The sequence below is a fragment of the Chamaea fasciata genome, unplaced genomic scaffold (genome assembly GCF_029207755.1).
Source record: "Chamaea fasciata isolate MVZ Bird 193981 ecotype frontalis unplaced genomic scaffold, bChaFas1.0.hap1 SCAF_1, whole genome shotgun sequence".
In the NCBI taxonomy this organism is placed as follows: domain Eukaryota; kingdom Metazoa; phylum Chordata; class Aves; order Passeriformes; family Sylviidae; genus Chamaea; species Chamaea fasciata.
Genome location: NW_027094086.1, coordinates 78,852,072 through 78,866,100, shown reverse-complemented (window position 1 = coordinate 78,866,100; position 14,029 = coordinate 78,852,072). Strand labels below are relative to the sequence as shown.

General features: G+C 35.1%; 1 protein-coding gene and 1 long non-coding RNA gene across 5 annotated transcripts in view; one reads left to right on the top strand and one right to left on the bottom strand.

Annotated features, from left to right (window-relative positions):
* LOC136291446 (uncharacterized) overlaps positions 1–14,029 on the bottom strand; it is a 415,408-nt gene that overhangs the window by 217,775 nt on the left and 183,604 nt on the right. The window contains exon 1 of one of the 2 annotated variants that reach the window (XR_010721544.1): positions 5,451–5,485. The exons of the other annotated variant lie outside the window; for it this stretch is intronic. This is a non-coding gene — a long non-coding RNA (uncharacterized lncRNA). Of the gene's footprint in view, positions 1–5,450; positions 5,486–14,029 lie in introns of those variants that run through there. 2 annotated transcript variants of the gene reach the window in all.
* The window catches only part of CDH10 (cadherin 10), a 94,913-nt gene that overhangs the window by 19,082 nt on the left and 61,802 nt on the right, over positions 1–14,029 (top strand). The window lies entirely within an intron of this gene.

The window sequence follows — 14,029 nt, the reverse complement described above, 5'->3', positions numbered from 1 at the left end:
TCAGAGGGAGTTTACATCACTTCTCACCTAGAAATTGTTTATGGATTTCTTCAGTATCTTATGTCTCTTTGTTGTAAAACATATTGTTACACAGCTAATAGGATTGGAAAAAGTGGCCATTCACATCAAAATTCTTCAAATAATCTTTCCTGTTTAATGCAGAGATCATAAAATCTTACTGCCAATATGAATTGTATTAGCTGCCTGTCCTACATTTGTTTATAAAAAGAATGCTGCTGTGATAACACACTGCATTCTCCAACTTCCTTCAATTTATCTGTTAAACACTGTTCCTCCACTGAGTATTGAATCAAAATTTTCAATCTTGCTTCTGTTCCTAATTCTCTTACAGAATTATTTAATCCTAGACATCTCTGACTTTTCTTTTTTGTGCCTTGACTTTGTCTATTTTACCTCGTTCTTTTCCTGTTATTCATTTACACTCATATTTAAAAATACAATTTATTTTATATTTTTGAGGTGTTTGTTTCACTATGTTTGGAATGGAATTATAGTGTCTTAGCCAAAGTCTATTCTTTGCTGCATTTTCTATTCCACTTTTGCATTACAAAAGCTTTTTTTTGGGCCATATAGTTTCTTTCAAAAATTACTCGTTCCTTGGTCTTCTTGTCTTTGTTGCACATAATATTATCATAATCTTCCAGTCCTTAGGGATACTGCACCAGCTCTCTAGGATGCTTATTACATGGTTTGAAACTTTCAAAACAAAAAATGGTGCAATTTTCTAGGTTTGCTCTCTCTGCTTTTTGCATTAATGCACAGATGTCAAAAAAATCTGATTAGATGCCTAATGAAGTACCTTCTTTACCCTGACTTGCTATCACCTGTTCTTTTTTTCCTTCTTGCCCCTCGACTCTTATTTATTCTATCCCATATTCTTTTTTCTTATCCATACCTAAATAACATGTTTGTGTTAGTATGCCCATGTTTCATCTCCAGAATCCTTTTTACTAAGCTAGTACATAATTTTTCCTTCCTTATTCCCCTCCAGGTCCTCTAAGAAAAAAAATCATCTTTATTTAATAACTCAGTGAAAAATGTCCCCTAAATGAGGAAGGAAAAGAAGTCCAGGTGACACAATCAGCCACAGATTTATTTCCAGAATATAGTTCTATAGAACTGAAGGTATTTTCCTTATGAGAAGATTCTCTACTTGGTAACGAAAAAAGAGTTTGTTACTGAAAAGAGTTAGATATTTTTACAGATGTTCATACTGTGGAAAAAGCTTGCAAACCTTGGCATGGATGAGCATTTGTAGCTGACCTCAGAAATTTACATAAATAAAGCTTTTGGAGGGGAAATTAAATTGGAAAAGGTTATCGAATACAATTTGGAAAAACTTCAAGGCACAGAGACATTGAAGAAGCTGCAGTCCAGTTGCAGTGCAGAAGGGGCTCACATGCAACACCTGTCATGGCTGAGGATAGAAATGATAACACCAGTGCTGCTGCTGATCTGGTTGCTCTGTGACATGACTTCTTGCTGACCTCAATGTCTGTCGATGGTGTTTGACATCTTACCTCGCTAGTTGCCAGAAAGGTACAAAATTTTCAACAGTGTGAGAGTGACCTTCTATCATATTCAGTGTATGGACATTTTTAAGCACCTTTCTCTCTCAAAACTGGTGTACTTTTTGTAGGTTTGGTATTTATTTTCTTTGCTGTCGCAGAGCTGTCTGTCTTAAAGGTTCCACTGAGTATCAGGAAGGAGTGATTGCAAATTGGAAGGTTTGTTTATAGGCACTGCAAGAAATTACATTTGAGTTCTTCAATCCTCACTCATATAACAGTTGTTAGAGATATTTGTTTTACTCTAAAATAATGTCTTAAGAAAAGGGAGGAAATCATTGGTTGACATTTTCACTAAGTTTTGGTAATGTGTATGTATATATATTTCATAATATTGTAGTTCCGTGTTTCTTAACACTGAGGAAAAGAATCTCCATAATTTCTTTCAAAATCATAATATACACTTTAATTACTTATCACATTTTCCTTTGAGCAGCATCAGTGTATATCTCTTGCAAGTACACTTCAGTCACTGAAGTAGCTGACTTTTTGTTGCTGAAACTGAGAACAAATCCTTGACATTCTTGTAGTAACATAAGGATAACACTGTCACTGACATTAGACTTTTATGCTAGTCTGCCTTTCTCAAACAGGTGTTTGGAAGGGGAGTAAAAGAAACATCAGAGATAAAAAAAGAAGCTGTGGGGAAAAATATGGCATGTTGTCAACCATCCTATGAAAATCCATTTTCAAAAATATAGGCTAGAGCAAGTGAGTGACATTGGATGGAAATTGGAAAAGTGAGGACAATGAGTCATGAGAATAAAACCATTCAATGGGATTCAATGGAATTTAATTTATGTGACCTTTACAGCCTCCTAAGATTCACTTTTACTTTCCTTTTGGAGCCATTGATCCATTGGATCTTAATAAATTGATGTAGGACCTCAAGTAACCTTCCTCCTGTATTCGTCTAAAGTCCTAACCTTCTTGTAATTGCTTGCTTTACTGTAACACAAGCTATAAATGAAAATAGGAAACCTAAAATGTTCAGCATTGCTTCTTCCCATGCTGGCACTAGCATTGGGTCAATTTTTTTTTCTTGGTGGGTTCAACAAGTGATGTTTGTAGCAATATGATGGAGATTCAGACTGACATAAACTTTTCATAAGTGAGAAGCTGGATGCCACCCTGTAGAAATATCAAGGCAGATTGGATAAAATAGTAATTCTTAATCTACTGGTTAAGTTGTGGTATGTGTTGGATAAAAATGGATTTGCTTCCCCTGAGTGATTTTGATAAGAGATGGTCAACATTTCCAATATTGAAAATTCCCGGAATGTTGTTGTGCAGAGTTTCTGAATATATTGTAGTATGCGTACTCTTGTAGCTGTATCTTTATGTGTTTATTTCTTAGCCAGATTTTAGACATTAGTATTAATATAAGAGGAGAGATTCAGATTTTTCTGATGGCTTTCTAACCCAAGATTTGTAAGGAGAGTCTATCACATATAGACATATCTATCACATTTTGTGATCTTCTGTGGCGTTTTCCTCCCTGCAAGTGGTTTGAAGAAATCTGCTGATAAAAATGTGCAGATCATCTGGTTCTTGATATCCAAAGGGAGTAACTTTATTGAAGATAACTTTCTGTGAGGGAAGAAAAAGAAAAAGGGTGGATTTTCTGGGTTAAACCTGATAACCAGCTCCGTCATGCCTCCTCCTGTGGGATAAGGGTGAGAAAGGGAAGGATAAAAGTGAGAAAACTCATAAAGAGAGTTTAATAGAGAAAGCAAAAGCTGCTCACACAAGCAAAGCAAGTTAAGGTAATTAATGTACCATTTCTCATGGGCAGGCAGGTGTTCAGCCTTTCCCAGGAAAGCAGGGATCCATCACATGTGTCAATGGTGATGTGGGAAGACAAACAACATTGCTCCTGATATCCCCCACTTCCTTCTTTTTCTCCCAGATTTATTGCTCAGCATGATGTCACATGACATGGGACGTCCTTCTGAAAATCAGGATGACCTGTGCTGGTTGTGTCCCCTCCCATTGTGCACCCCCAGTCTAGTCACTGGAGGGTTGGGGTAAGGACCAGAAAAAGGCCTTGACACTCTGCAAGTGCTTCTTAGCAATAAGTAAAACATCCCCGTGGAAGGAAAATATCCACGCTGTTCCCAACAAAAATCCCAAACACAGCAAAATAAAAGATACTGTAAAGAAAATTCACTCTACCATAGACAAAATCAGTACAATGAGGAATTGAATTGAGGGATTCTAGTATGTTATGCACCTAGTGGGATTAAGTGGTGAGAGTTCTTTGCTTTTTGCCATAGCTGAATAAAATTTTAAAGTAATAATTACTTTACAGAAATATTTTGTGTTTGTCCAAACTATTACTTTATAGTGCTATGAAACTATATGTAAAATATCTCAGGTATTTGCTGCATATATCTCTACTATACTATAAAGTATGAATCCATTTTCCCTTTGACCATTACAGTTACCTTGCTATTGTAATGCAGTATTCCTAAACTGTCTGGCAGCCTCTTTTGAGCTTACTAGCTATATGTGACAGCATCTGCACTGTTTGGATATTGTTTTCTGGGTTTTTGTTTTTATTGTGGGTGTGGTAGGAAAATCATGGGAGCAAAATATCGAGACTCATTGTAATTTTGGTGAGGTGTGGACAGGCAAAGACTCTGCCGAGCAGAGCCTCTTGAAGGTTTGTATTTTGAGTTTGGACTAAAAAGAGCTGTTAGGCAAAAAATAATCTTGCTTGTTGTTACATGGGATATGCAGGGCTGGTCAATATTGCTTGAATTGCTTGCTAATATTGGTTTCTACTTTGATTCTAAGAAATAGAATTAGAGAATTTTTTTTTTTTTGGCAGTCTTTTTATGGTTACTCATTTGTGATCTCTGCGAGGGAGATTTCACTTGCTGTTCATGTAAAAGGAATCTGTAGTGATAGACGAAAAAAGAAAAAAAGAAGAAAGGAAAAAAGAACACAGGAAAAATTAGCAGAGTTGATTGGAGGAGGCTTATCAGAGAAACAGAAGTGAGTTTCCTTGAAACAAAATATTGAAAAGAATGAACAATAATACAGAAATTAAAAGTCAAACAAAGTCTTCAGTTTTGCTAGTTTTCACTTGGTTTCTCTTCAGAATATTTTTCCTATCTTCATATAATATCCCTTCTAATACACTTTGCTGAATAAGCATCCCTATAGCTGCAAAATTTACACTTCCACACATACTTACATACACAGAAACAAAACAAATAACAACTGTACCCAGAACTGGAAATTTTAAATATTATCAGTTATTCAACCAGCTCTCCGATGGCACTCACAATAAAGCCTTTACTGTCTACAGAGCCCCAGTATTGTAATCCCAATTCCAAAGCCATTCATGGAATTATCTCACTGAATTCAGATGTAAAAGAAACCAGCTGACACTAAGTCTATCAAAAGGTCTAATTCTCTCTGTACTCCTCAAACTTTTCTTTCTTTTTTTTTAATCTTGATATTCTCTAACTCCTAGTTCCTGATTATTATAACAAACAATTACAGACTATTAATTTGCTTGTATGACTATTTACTTAATTTTTGTCCAGGCTTCAGTTGTATCCAAAAGCAGAAACATCTCCTTTCTCTTGGCTGAAAAGGATGAAAACTCTCCATCTGATGCTCATTTTAAATAATGCACCAATAGGCACTGTAGGTGCTGTGTGTTACCTGCCAATTTCCAATTCACTCTGTGTCAGTGTTGCAACTTAGAAGACTGTTTGGCCAAAACCTGTTATGTTTCAAAAAAGTAATGGCATCAAAGTAAACCTTACGTAAGTTCTCACTTCTAAATAATTTTTATGAATACCAAAACCTACCAACTAACCAACCAAAAACAACAATCCTCCCCACAAAAAAAAAAAAAAAAAAAAAAAAAAAAAAAAAGACCAAATAGCAAACCAAACCAGAAAAAAAAAAAAAAAAAAACAAAAAAAAAAACCCAACAAAACCAAAATAACCACCAAGCCAAAAATAGTAGAAAGCTACTTTTATTGTTGTTCTGTCATCTCTTTCAGACAATCTCTGCATACTACAAGAAAATATCTCGGGTGAATGCCAAGGTTTGGGTAGTCTCCCAAGCATTCTCCCATTTTCTTCCCTTTACAGCTCTTTTAAGAACAGATTTATCTATAATTACATGGGATTAGTCCAGCCTTTCTTAAGTCAAATCACTGTGTACATTCCTTTTTCCTTTTCAGTTTTTCTGGAAGATCACTACTTTCTGAGTTCAAACAAATATATAGGCACACACACCAATATGGGCTAATCATTCCTTTTAATTTATACCATGAGTCAGACTTCGTTGCTTGCTACTTGGTCCCTCTCCTTGCAAAAGTCATTAATTTGGAGTATCCTTGTGCCTTACACCATGGGTGTTGTTACTTCATTAGTTGCTGCTAAGCGAGATTTGGGTGTAGGAGTGGAGAGGCAGGGTGTTGATTCTCTATGGTCTTTTCTTCTCACTCTCCGCTTTGTCCTGTTTGTCAGAATGTTTGCCGGTAATTCTTCAGATGCTGAAACTGTGAAACAAACCTTCAAGTTGCAACCCTTCATGCAGAAGTTAAAAATGTCCTCCTGAATTTGCCTTGTTTCTCACATGTTTTGAAGAAAAGGGCTGCTTATGCTTACCCACATAACCACTCAATACTCCGACACATAACTTTCTTCATTTGGTGCAGCAAAGCAGATATTTCCCCTATGGACTAACAAGATTCTGCTTGTTATTTCATTTTGTAGCTGCTCATTAGTCCACACTCAATTATGTCAATGTTCTATTGCTTGAGTTATGCAGCTATAATAACTTCAGTGTATTTATAGCTCTCCAGAGCATAGCTTTATCCTAGAGGTAGGAGCTTACTACTGTTTTCTTTTCTACCACACGTCCTTCTTACTGAGAAGGCAAATGATTTCACTTCACTAACAGTAAATCTATTGTTAGTCATATATTAATGACTTCATCAAGCAGGCCTGCAACAGGGTACATAAGTACATGATACAGAATAAAAGCCTCTCAGAAGTTAAATGAAAGACCACTCAGTATTGTATGCTGAAGCTTCAAAAGGTGCAATTTGCCCTCTTGCCTGTCACACACCTTCTCTGCAATCTCAGGTGATCTAGAATAACAGAATAATATTTTATTGTTGTGTTCTTTAGAGTAAATAGAAAATAGTATATTCCTTTTCTGTATCATAGATGAAGCAGTAATGAAAAACATAAAGATTGATAGTATTGCTGTAACTGTAATGATCCAAGATTTTACAGATGAGGTACAACTTTTTTAATAATGTCAGAATATATTGCTATCCTACCTGGATGTATTTGGAAAAAAGGAAACCATAATCCAAAATATTCTTTCAGGCATAGAAACCCTTTCTATCTGTAATAGAAAAAGTGGAGTTTATACAGAAGTTGTAGAATTTTTTTTTTCTAATTTTAATTAGATAGCTATCATTTGCATTAATTCTGTAAAGAAAAAATGTATATAGATATATATTTGCCAGCAATGAAATAGACTGGTATGAAAATAGTGCGGTAGAGAATGACAAGAGACATTAAACTCTCAAGGGAAAGAGACATTTAGTTAGTTTATAACCTGCAGATATACAGAGGTTAAAAGGGAAGAGAGAGAGAATTTGATGCACAGTAAAAAGATAAATTCCTTCGAGTTCATTGTTTTTGTGTCCTGGATGAGTTTTGAAGATCTGTTCTGGGTTTATCTTTGAAAGGTGTTTTGTTGGTTACCCTTGAAAATCAAGAGTGAAAGATCAGAGATTAAATAACTGTTTTGAATGAAATGTCTCTAGTGGCAGCTGGATATAGCCCTTACCAATTATCCATGCAAGGTCATTTCCAGTGCAAAGTGATTGCTGATTTCCACTCATGTATTTCTCAGAAAAGCACATATAGCACACAGCAAAGAATGTGAAATGTATTACATTATGAGGAGAGGAGAAAAAAAAAAAAAAAAAAGTAGAATTCAGTGATCAGTCATTTAGTTCTCCAGAGACACGTTCTTATGGCGAAGTTTCTCCTCACGTTATTGAGATGGGTATTACAAGTGGTTTTCAGCACATTGACTTTTTCCTGAAATAATTTTTAAGTATTTGTTTTTTTCAGGAAGTTTTCTATGTAGATGATACGTGGGCAGGAAAAAGTAGGCGTGTCCTTATTTGGCTTTTATCACAAATTTAGTGGCTCTCTTCAGGCTACCTCTGCAATAGTCCAATATTATTACTGTTTCCTCAGATGTTATGGTCAACACCAAAAAATGAAAACATATAGAAGGCCAGCCGACTAACATATATATCTCTCTATAACCATCAAACATAAAAGATGTATCAAAGGAAGTTGTGCAATACAAATATATTCTTGAATATCAACAGATTTGTCCAGTGATTATTTCTGAAATCCACAGGTTTAACTGACTTTTCCAGTTCAGCTTGGCAGTCCAACAGAGTCTGTTGCATTGGTCTGACCTCTCGTACCTTGAAGGCTGAGACACAAACAGAGGCTGTATAAAGCATAGAACTATACAGATACTACAGAAGGCATTCAGAATACACTTGATCCAACTGTGGAACCCAGGGTCAGATTATGCATAATTTAATTTATCTCTTCAATGTCTACCTCTCTTTTCTTACACAGCAATGTTGGCATATGTATAAATTATATTTTCTGAGCATGAAAAGCACACTTGAATGTCAACTATACTACAGTTTTACAGCACACGGAACTATTCTTAAGTGAAAATTTCCTTGCCTCCAAATTTTTTATTGACCCATGTCCATCATCAGTTTATTATGCTTATGTGCTACTTAAGAGCAGGTATCTTTTTACAATACTAGTCAAAAGCAATCCTTTTCATTACTGAGATAGGCAAAACCAGGAAATTTTTAGTGTATGATTTGCAGGTTTTTGCAGTTAATTCTGCTTAAAAATTATTTTGAAAAATGTCAGATGCAGCCTGTTGTGTACTGTTTTAAAGCAAGACCCATTCGAGAAGAAGGTCTTCTTGCCTACCTCATAAAACAAATAGTTTCACATTACATAGGCAACAGCAAATATTATGCTGCCTAAATTGTAAACACTTTATTGTGCTGCAATGAACTGTAGATTGTCTAATGTAAGGCACAATAGGCTACAGACTATTTTACACTATACATGTATCAGATATATTCTTAAGAGATTTCTTGTCATGGTTTGACACTTGTAACAGCTTATGAACAAGCTTATAGAAGAGGATCTATAATTTTGACTCACTGAAAGTGAAGAAAATATGATCATTTGATCCAACCACAGCAAATTAAATGAATATTACTAGTATTTTCAATATTAACACTCCCTAAATTTTTTTATTCCATAATATCAGGTCCTCCTAGTCCAACAAACTGCAGTTACCCCTTAAGGAGACTTTTGTTTTGCTAGAAAAACTGAGAACAATGTGGAAAGTCATAGGAGAATTTTAGTATGCTAAAATAATTATGAATTGAGCATAAGGTGAAACTCCAGGCACTTTAAGAAATATTTATAGGAAAAAATTCAAATGCATTGCAAATGTACCTTTTTGTCATTCAAGAGTTTTTTTTTTTTTGAAATATGAGTTTTATGAATTTTTTCAATAATTGAATGAATTTTGCAATACTTACATTTTTAGTCAAATAAACTTCAGAAATAAAATCATATCTTTAACAAAGTTTCTTAAGATTTTATCCACTTGTTAATTCCAACTGTGATTTTTCACGAGAAAGGGTTGCTTCCATTTCTTACTGACTGCTAAGAAAGAATGTAATCCTTCTGCTATCATCTAATTAGCAGGAATGTGACTATCCATGCTGCAGGCACAGGCACTAACACAATTTTGAGGAGCCACTGTGTAGACATCAATGAACACTTTATTAAATTACACAGTTTTCTAAGCAGCCACAGTCTCTCAATGCCCCAATTCTTTACGCTTTAGTGAGCTGCCTCTGCTCTCTGAAGCTGTAAGGTTTCAGCCTGAGCTGAAGATATAAACTCCTGATGAGATTAGAGTGAGTTTTTAGATATTTGGCACGCTTCTGTGCTTATTCTATTTCCCTAATAAGGCTTAGAGTTTGCTGGCAGGTGAAAGCATTGGATAGCAAAGGCTAGGAGATTTAAAATTCCACCTGCCCTGAAGGAAAAAGAATATATTTTCCTTAACTGTTCAGCATTATTCCTTATAATTCACCCTACTCAGGCAAACACTTCAGTGCAGGGAGAAGAAATAGTCACCAGGTCAAGCTGATCTCTCAGATTTCATTCTTAATAAAATTCATATGGAATTTTCTGATATTTTTATTTCCAGAAAAGCCATGGCCTCTCAAAGATGAAATATAAGGAATAAGAAAAAGAAAATGGGATGGGGGATGGGGGATGGGAGGGAAGGAGGGAAGGAGGGATGGAAGGAGGGATGGAAGGAGGGAAGGAATGAGGGAAGGAGGGATGGAAGGAGGGAGGGAAGGAGGGAGGGAAGGAGGGAGGGAAGGAGGGAAGGAAGGAGGGAAGGATGGAAGGAAGGAAGGAAGGAAGGAAGGAAGGATGGAAGGAAGGAAGGAAGGAAGGAAGGAAGGAAGGAAGGAAGGAAGGAAGGAAGGAAGGAAGGAAGGAAGGAAGGAAGGAAGGAAGGAAGGAAGGAAATTTATGGGATAAATACAACTACCAAATCTTATGGAGGGAAACTCAAAACTCAGAGGACTGGCAAGACCTTCTCTAAACTGTGTCTAATTCTGTATCATTTGATGTGGAAAAGCATATTACACTGGCTGGCAAGCAAGAGAATTTCAGTTGCTTTCAACCCACAAAAGCAAATCTAAAGCCACTTTTGATATGAAATCAGATAAATGAAAAAGGATATGGTTGATCTGGAGTGAACAATCTATACTCATACAGGAGAATAAGGGTCCCAGTGGTCACTGGTAGCAGTGGCACCAGGCATAGAAAAACATAATTAAAAGAAATAATGACATGGAAAAGGAAGGGATAAAGTTCAATGGGATGGAGCTTGAAAACATCTTGAGAAATACTCTGGTCATACCAGCTGCAGGAAGCCCATTTTGGAAAGCAGTTTTCTCAGACTGTTTTTCAGTCACCTCTCATTTCAGCTGCTAACTATCCTGCAAATATATAAGAAGTTTTAGTTAATGCTTAACCTAAATCACTGTGGTTGTGAATGAAGTAAATTGCTTAGACTATCTGTGGTGTGCATTGAAATTAATTTCTTAATTTCAAGTAGTATTTTTACAACCTACAACCATAGCACTTTTTTCCTCTTGTTTTCTTTCTGTAGACTGGGTAAGTAGGTGTAGTTGTTCTTTCCTCCAAAATGATATTTCTTTTCTTAAATGATTTGTTGATAACCTGATGTCTAATAATTTACATGTTTTAAATAGTTTGACATGTGCTCGAACCTGAACAATGAATTTACAAAGAGGCTGAGTGAAGAGGAAGGACTATTTCATACTTCTTAAGAATAATATTACTGTCCATGTACCTTCTTTTTTCCCCTTCTCTTTTTCTTCTTCTTCTTCTACTTCTTCTTTTTTTTTTCTTCTGTTTTTTTAAGTGATAAAAATTCAATTGTGTCAACTCAACCCAGTAGTTTATTATTATGTTGTTCAACCTGTTATGATCTTTCCACTTTTTTGCTACATCCTGCAAATTTCAGATAGTATCTTTAGTTGTTGGATTTTTTATATAGTTGGGGTTTTTAAAAATTATTATTCAATTCAGCAAGGAGAATTTAATTTAATAAATAAACTCTATATTAGTCCATCCTTATTATGCAGAAAAATATTGGGTAGCTACTCTGTGGAACTTTACCTTAATAAATAATCAGTTAGAAAAGGGTTATCTAGAAGGGAGAGCAAGGTGCCACAAGTAATAAAATGCTCTGGCTACCTCACAAGTTACAGATTCAAATAACTTTTGCATATTCACAAGTCACCTACCATTTTGTCACTGCTGCATATGTAATTTCTCTCACAAAATCTTAGTGACAGTGGTAAATTTAGTTGTGTGGAAAACTGCTATAATAGTGTGGTACTCTCAATGTCTTACTGTGACTATGTAGAGAGCTAAGAATTATTGTAAGCAATCCAGGTAATCTAATTAACACACAAAATCCTCATTAATAAACAGTCAAAATTGTTATGCAAGATAACGTACTAATATCTTCTGCCTTTTCTCTGGTCTTCTGCTCACCCTTTGAATGTCCCATTCTGTCTTAAGCCTGTGGGTTTCACTCTTCCTTAAGAAGACAAGGGAGAAGTTTAGATGAGGCATCCAGAGATTTTTAGAGGGTGGAGGGCTATATTCTTCACAGCAGGGGAACTGCGAGGAGTGAGTTTTGATACCTTTTTTCTCAGTTTAACATCAGCTTGGAGTTATATTTTCCATGTTTTGGATTTCTGTTTGCTTGACTACAGTTTTGGATATCCAGTTGCTGAACTACCAGTGGAACACAGATTGCATCCTTAACCTTCCACTTTGAATTCAGTATAGTGCATGTCTACTTGTTTTTTTAGTTTTTTTTTGGTTTTTTAATAGCAGTTGGAATTTTAAATACATAAATATACTTAAAAATAAGACATAAGATATGCTTATATATAATCTCCTGTAGCCCAAAAATTCAACTTCTATAGCAAAATTTGTAATGTTCAGTATTTCATTTTCCTTTGTTTTCTCTGCTTGTTTTTCAGTACCTTTCTCCCCATGAACTGCGAAAATGACAGAAAACACTCCTTTGAATGAAGTAATTTCAATGAATAGGAAATATTATTAGTATTAAAAATTATAATACCTAATCCCTGAAATGTTTGTTGTTGGGTTTTTTTTAGTTTAGCATTAAACTATGTAAATTCAACTCAAATTTCTAATCAGATTCATGGTTGCAGGACTTCATAAAGAAGACTGAATTATAAAGTTCAAAGGTATAACTGACTACTTTGCAAATTCCTGTTATAATTTAATAACTTGAAGTGTGGTCACTGTGGTTTGCAAGGGTTCTGCTGCAGGCTATGAAATAAGCAGCTTATTGACCATTTACCAATTATCTTCTTTTTTCAGAATCAAGCAATTAAATTATGAATTACTTCAGTTGGCTTCTTTGGGATATAATACATAAAGTAATGAACATAAATTTATAATACAAGGAATGATGAGATTAGAACCCATTACAAATTGATCATTTGACAGACCTAACTTGTCTGTTTCCAATACTCTTAAAATTCTTCATAAAAATGTGGTCTTCTTTTCCCTTAAGGGATATCTTACACCAATGCATACAGAGAGAAAGATTTGCTGTGTTTTGAGTTACAGACTCTTTCAAAGCTGTCTTTTTTAAAGTACTTGCCTCATCACACTATGCTCAAAAGCATTAGAACTTCTGATTTTGATAGAGATGGCAAATAAATTGATACAACTAAATTATCTGAGATGGAGGCTCTTCTGAGGCTCAGTGAAAATACAGGGTTTTCTTTGCTTAACTGCCCTGCTGCTTCTACTTTTACTCTCTTGTTAAACAGTCCCTATTATTTTAAATTTTATCTAGAGGTTTGAGTTTCATTTCTGACATCATAAGCCAGGAACCAGATGTTCTAATGAAACAGAGGCATCTTAGAAAGTTGCCTAATTCAAGGAAGAACCAAAATGGTAGGAATTATGTCTCATGGCTTATGGCCATAAGAATTTTGGCTGTAGGCTGAAGGCTGTAGGAACTATGATAGAAGGTCTGCAGACTTTGGTGGTAACTCCATACCAGTGGCTGGAGAGGGTCCAAAAATTGGGAGAAGTCAGACAGAAAGTAAAAAATAGTTTTTCACTGTGGCTATATATAAGAATAGCACTATTGGCATCAACTCCACAGAGCAAGAACAAAACAAGAACAAAATCTGCTCTCCTTACTTCCAGTGTAATAAAATTAAATATTATTCTCCTCATGAGATTCCAACACAGTTTAATCTAACTTTTCAGAAAGCATCTTCAGTTCCAAAAATATCTTTCTTTTGTACAAACATAGCGAAAAGGATTGAAAGACAAGATTAGAGCTATGAATGGCTCCCAGCTGAAAGAGAAATGGAGAAAACAGGACCAACATTGCATAAATATCTTTCCTTAAACAACCTTTTTGAAATGTCACACAATTAAAATTCAGTTCAAGTTTAACCAAGGTCAAATGCAGAACAAAATTCTAAAATGGTAGCTGTCTCAAGTAATTTTTTTGTTGTTCAAATTTGCTCCTCACAAGAGAAATTGACTAAAAATTCTTTATTAGAAAAAACTAAATAAAGACAGTCTTTGGTTCTGTATTAAAATTTCTATTTTAAATTTGGTTCTGCTGAATTCCAATAGCAATTATATATGAATGCCAAAAATCAGACCAAACGAGGACATAATTTATTATAGAAATAACA